The 6,145-nt window shown below is 27.7% G+C and overlaps 1 long non-coding RNA gene across 1 annotated transcript; it reads left to right on the top strand.

Moving 5' to 3' along the window:
• Nucleotides 1-378: 378 nt before the first annotated feature.
• LOC122269858 (uncharacterized) lies at nt 379-1,913 on the top strand. Its single transcript, XR_006225440.1, has 2 exons — nt 379-515; nt 1,804-1,913. It is a non-coding gene; the product is annotated as an uncharacterized lncRNA (long non-coding RNA).
• The last annotated feature ends 4,232 nt before the right edge of the window (nt 1,914-6,145 follow it).

The raw sequence follows: 6,145 nt of genomic DNA on the forward strand, positions 1-6,145 counted from the left end.
ACAGTAGGTTATGCCCAGTATATTTTATTGTTTGTAATTTATTCAAATATGACTATTCTTTTATTTTGCTTGAATGTATAGGTTTCAACGTTACAGTATGCAAGCTGATTAGTTGAGTAAAATGTTTATAATATCTCTTATAAATAAATCATTGAAAATTGAAATATCTTTAAAATAGCAATTTTGCTTTGAAATTCTACTGTCGCTGTATGCTTATCGTTTGCTCGGATATCTGTTGCAAAGTTTATATTGTTGTTTATGAGTCAAAATATGTATAATAACACAGCAGTTTAAATCTGATTTTTTTTAATCTGATTAACGTGCAATTTTCTCTTCTTACATATATATATATATATATATATATATATTACAGAGCTTATCCACTGTTCCCTGATATTGCTGAGATGATCTAGGCTGTACATAGCACATGTGCAGCAGCGATGAAGAAGTGACTAGCAAGTTACTGCTCAGCCTTCCCCTAGGAAATAGTTCTGAATTCATACCATAAAGAAAAAGTAATCTCTCCTAATAAACTACAACATTTATTCAATTGTTGATAACAATAGTTTGTTAGATATTTGATAATTGAAAACTAGTAACTGTACTAGCTCACTTTTTTATGTTTGATCACACTGCTATTTTCACTACGTGTTATTTTTTCTCAATTTACCCACGTTAATTATTTACTAAGCAGATTGTTATTACTTATTAAAATATTGAATAGAATTAAATTAAACCCGATTTCAAGTTTATATGACAATTTGTTTCAAGGTTATGAGCATTTTTATGCAGCTGTTTATAGTTCACTACTTCAAAAATTAGCGACTTTCGGAAATCTTAAATGTTTTAGAAATAAGCCAGTATAGTTTCTTATGCAATTTTAATGCTGAATTGAATAAAATCAATTGCAAATAAAGACATTTATTGTTAAAAGTAATATGCAATTTTTTGAATTTCATCTTATGGGATGTGTTTTTATATTTAAACAAATGTTTGTAACAACTAGCTATTAGTTTTATTCTGCTTGGTATTATAAATTATATAGGAGATATTGTACTCAACTTATTTTAAAAGTATTATTTCAAATCATTCTCTCTTAGACATTTTCCTCACATAAAATTACTCACAACTTTAAAATAAATGCTCCTTATCAACTTGTAATTTGTTCTATTCGATTGAGTGTAAAAAAAGAATAAAAATTGGTACATAACTTTAAAATTTAATTTATTAGACGATTGTTGATTCTTGATTACATTTATTAAAAAATATTAAAATAACTATTTTTTAAGAAACTCTTATGTGATTGACAATAACGGAAGTCCTTTTCAGAATCAGCGTCTAAAATTTATAAAAAAGCTATTAGTTTCATAAAGTCTGACAAAAAGTTTAAAAATATATAGACTAGGTTTATTGAGTTTAAAGATTTGTAAGAAAAGAAAGAAAGAAAATATAATTATCAAACTTACAAGTACCATAATGATACCAAATGTATAGAAAAATACAAAGTGTTAAAATTGCATATTAAGATTGGAATTATATCTTTGAATTTCTGTAAATGTTGTTAATGGTAGTACTGACTTCAGTGTACTTTATTTTGTGGCTGTGGTACCTGTCATGCTTTTTAGCTATGAGGATTGAATAGAAATGGCAGAAGAGTACTACTATTTATCTGAAAAAGAAAATTAACTTCATCCAGTTAATTTAAATCATAAAAAAAATAATTTCTAATATTTTAATAGTTTAAAACCTGCCACTATTATTGTAAATATGACTTACTTACTAATTTATTTTTTTTTCTTTTAGGTTCCAATAATTACAAGTTTCAACAGGTAGACGGAAACAGTATTTAAAATAATTTTGTTGATTTGTAAAAAAATTAAATTTTAGTTTTAAATAAAAGTATTTGAATTTCAGCTGACTAATTATTTAAATTTGTAGTTTTATAGCTTAAGAAATTCAAGCACATTAGACAACTATTTTCTAAAAATATGAGTTCCCATAAATAGTTTTTACTAATTGTAGAATTTGGATAAGTGTTATTTTAAGATGATTTAATTCAATCTATTAAAATTACAGAAGAATTATGCATTTAAAACCTTCTTTTATAACTTAACAAAAGAAGCAATTACTGCCGAAGGTTTAATATTAAAAACTTCAGATTGATAAATGAAGATCTCTACTAGTGAAAAAATGTAATGACATACATTATTCTTCATATAATATAGATAATATCTTTATATATATATTATATTTTTTATATAGTGAGGTTAAAAATTAATCAACTAGGTGAACACCTCACATTCGTAAGTACTGAAAAAACAGCTTTAGGTTGAGCTACATAAGCCTTAAGTGTAAAATGTCGCATCTTTGGTTGATAAATTAATACTTCTAAAAATACAAAAATATATACTTCAGGTTACGAAATAATAACTTAAGGAAGAACATGGAACACATGACGTTAATAAAAAAATAACCTTTCCAAGTGTTGAAAATGCACTTCAGGTTGATTTATAGCAACCAGAAGTGTAAAACGACGCCCCACAGGTTGATAAATATATACCTCTACAACCATAAAATTATATACCTGAGGCTGAAAAATAATTACCTGAGGTAGAACAAAATACACCTGAGGTTGATTTATAACAACCAGAAGTGCAAAACGACACACCTTAGGTTGTTGAAAAAATACTTCCACAATTGTAAAAATATATACTTCAGGCTGATAAGTAATAACCTAAGGTTGAAAATAAAACACTTTAAAGTAGTAAATATCTACCTCTCCACAGATGTAAAATTAAACACCTCAGGTCGAAGCATATATATACCTCTGGAGGTATATTTAAGGTATATTTGAGGTTGATTTTGAGGTATTCATTTGCACCCTTTTAAACCTTAACGACGTATTTAAATAACAACCTCCTTTATACCTTTCAAATATACCTCGTTTATACCTCATTTATACCTCGATTTTTTCATAAGGGTAACAATTGCTTACTTGAAGCTAATAATAATTTTTATACAATAAGAATTTTAAGTGAAGCACATTAAAGTTAATGGTTCGTAAAAGTACCAGTTTTAGAATTCTACTTCAACTTTCTACATTTTAGGAAGAAAACTGAGAATATTTAAAAATTTTAGCAGGAATTTTTTTTTTGTTGATAAAATCTATTCTGATTCTGACTATTTGAGTAATTTCGCTTTCAATTTTTTAAAGTTGAATGAATTATTTAAACCTTTGACGCAGAATTTTTATTAAACACAATTTTCATACCTTTTACATTATTTCGCATTAATTTGGGTCAAAACAAATGAACAATGTTATATTTAGCATTTTAAAAATTTATGGTCTTACAATGCAGCACGAAACACCTGTGTCATTTTTCTGCTTTGTTGAAGCATCTTTTAAGCAAAAAAGAATCTTTTAAGCAAAGATCTAAAATCTTTCAAATGCGACTCACTTCTAAACAATAATTTTTCAAATTTTCACTTATTTGTAGTTATTTAGATCTAAGAGAAATTATTATTCGTCATTAAAGTTTCTTTAATTGACGAATTCAATTATTAATAAAGTTTTGAATATGAATATAAAAAAAATCCTATGGTTTTTTTCGACTCTAATAATTATACTGAAATACTTATTTGAGTACAAATATAATACTGATAATCTAACAGATTTTTTTTTTTTTGTAAATATTACCCATTGGCAAAATGGGTGTTGTTTTGGGTTTTGTTACCCAGTGGCAAAATGGGTGTTATTTTGGGTTTTGATGGCGTGAGCAACTTATTTGGACGTCACCACACTTTTCAACTGTGTTCAAGAGTAATAGTAAACAGTGCGCATGCGTCGTCATTACATGCGTTGCTATGGCGACGGTTGCTATTTTTCTTTTTTACTTTCACTAGCAGGCATTTTCAATGTATTTACATAATAATAATTTAAAGTATTTTTATATTCTTTTTATTATTAACTTATTACTGGCTTGACGGTGATTTCAATATAAATATGAATACTGAAGAAAGAAAAGTATTTTGTGACATCTTGAAACACGTATATAGGCAGGATTTGAAAACCAATCCGGCGACAAACATCAATTGAGACAGTTTTTGCAACCCATGATTTAAAATGTTGTGGCGTTTAACGGAGTCAATCCAGAAAGAAAAAGCATTTGACCAATGAGTAACCAGTGATGGTAATAAGGCGATCAAAACTTCTTAATTTTTATAACCTTTTGTTTTCTCTTCCTTTTAAATGAAAAAAATATTTTTACAATAAAAATTAAAAACAACTGATCAGAGCTCTCAATATTTAAAAAAATTTTTACACAAATTCATATGGCTAAAAGGAGTTACTATTTATATTTTACTGTTTTTTATAATTAAAGAATAGCAAATATATATATTTGCTTGTAGTTAGAGCGTCAGAAAAAAATATAAAAGGTCCCATGTACGGTAAAAGGGTAACGATAATAGTTCAACCCCTAAATATCAGGAAAATTGAAATAACAAGTGCGCAAATAGAGTAAAAGAATTTTTTTTTTTTCTAAAAGCGTTCTATATGTATGATTACTGAAAAACCGGTAACTTAAAAAAACCACACCACATTAATGCTTTTAAGTATTGAAAAAATTACAGTATTTTAGTTTCCAAAAAGTGAAATGTTATGCAACATTTATAAATTTATTGGTACATATTCCATTCTTAGAGAACAAATTGTTGTTGATGGAGACATCTTTATTGTTTTATAATTTGAGATAATATTCCAATTAAGCTAAATGGTTTAGTTAAATAAATACCTTAGAGCCAATATATTTTTTATCTCTTTTTTTTTTCATTTCATTTGTCTCGAAATGTTTTTGATACAAAACTTTCTTTATAAATTTCGCTTTTCTTTCGTTCCGTTTTTTTAGTTTAAAGCTTAATGGTATCATGCGATATCACTTACAGTGATTCTATGCTTGCAGCAACATAAAAGTGAATCGCAAAAAAGTTAAGTTTAATACAGTTAAAATCTAATTTAATTTGTTTTTAACGTTTCAAGATATTGTAGTTATTGAGTATCAGCTAGAAAGGATAGTACAATTTCAAAAAACAATTTGTATCTCGTTCAAGTAAAGTAATGGGGTAAAATTGAAAATGGAACTTTCAATCTGTTACGAATACCGTATTTTCACAATATGAATTGAAAACGTAATAACTAAACTCCCTTTACTTTCTGACTTGAATTTTTTAGCAATAATAAAACAAAGAAGCTTTCAGATTAAAAAGTACTATTTTTTTCTTATAGAAAAGTAGTCACAATTCTATTGCGAGATTTGAATTGCAAGAAAGTAAAAATTCCTAACAACAATTTTAGTGCAATATGAATATGTGAATGACAACAGCAAAATGATCATTAAAATTGAAAAATAATAGTGGAATTTTAAACTAAAATTTTTTTAAAAATGTATGTAACTAATTGATGAAAGCATATAGAACTTCAAAAAAGAGTGAGAGAGATTACTAGGCATAGTTTGAAGTATACAATTGTTAATATGTTTTTGAAAACATCATTATTTGGTATTTAATGCGGCACATGATGATGCTAAATTGTACTTGTTTCAATGCTGTATTCTAGTTGTGATGGCTCAGGGTATAGAGCGCTCGCCTTCCAATGAGGTGACCCAGGTTCAAATCTCAACGATGGCTGAGCGATCGATACGAATTCCACACCAGGCTCGCACAGACCACAGTGCTCGCTTAAAATATCCTCAATGGTTGATGGATCACGAGTTAGGGTTGATGGATCATCCCCTTGCCATCGGGCTTACTGTGTGTGGTTTTCATGGTTTTCCTCTCCATATAACGCAGATATAGGTTAGTCCCATCAAAAAGTCCTCCAAAAAGCCTAGCTTGTTCCAATGCTTGATCCAGAAGCTCCCTTCCCTTATGAAAATTTAAGGTATATTTAAGGTTGATTTGAGGTATTTTTGAGGTATTAAGGTTGTTTTGAGGTATATTTGAGGTATATTTAAGGTTGCAGAGAAAACAGAAATAAAAATTATACCTCGTAAAGGTTGTAATTAAGGTGTACGAGGTTGATTTATATATACTTCAGCTTGTTTTGAGGTTGTTTAAAATTCACTTCAAATCAACCAGACTGATAAGG

Source organism: Parasteatoda tepidariorum, chromosome 1, assembly GCF_043381705.1.
Source record: "Parasteatoda tepidariorum isolate YZ-2023 chromosome 1, CAS_Ptep_4.0, whole genome shotgun sequence".
Classification (NCBI taxonomy): domain Eukaryota; kingdom Metazoa; phylum Arthropoda; class Arachnida; order Araneae; family Theridiidae; genus Parasteatoda; species Parasteatoda tepidariorum.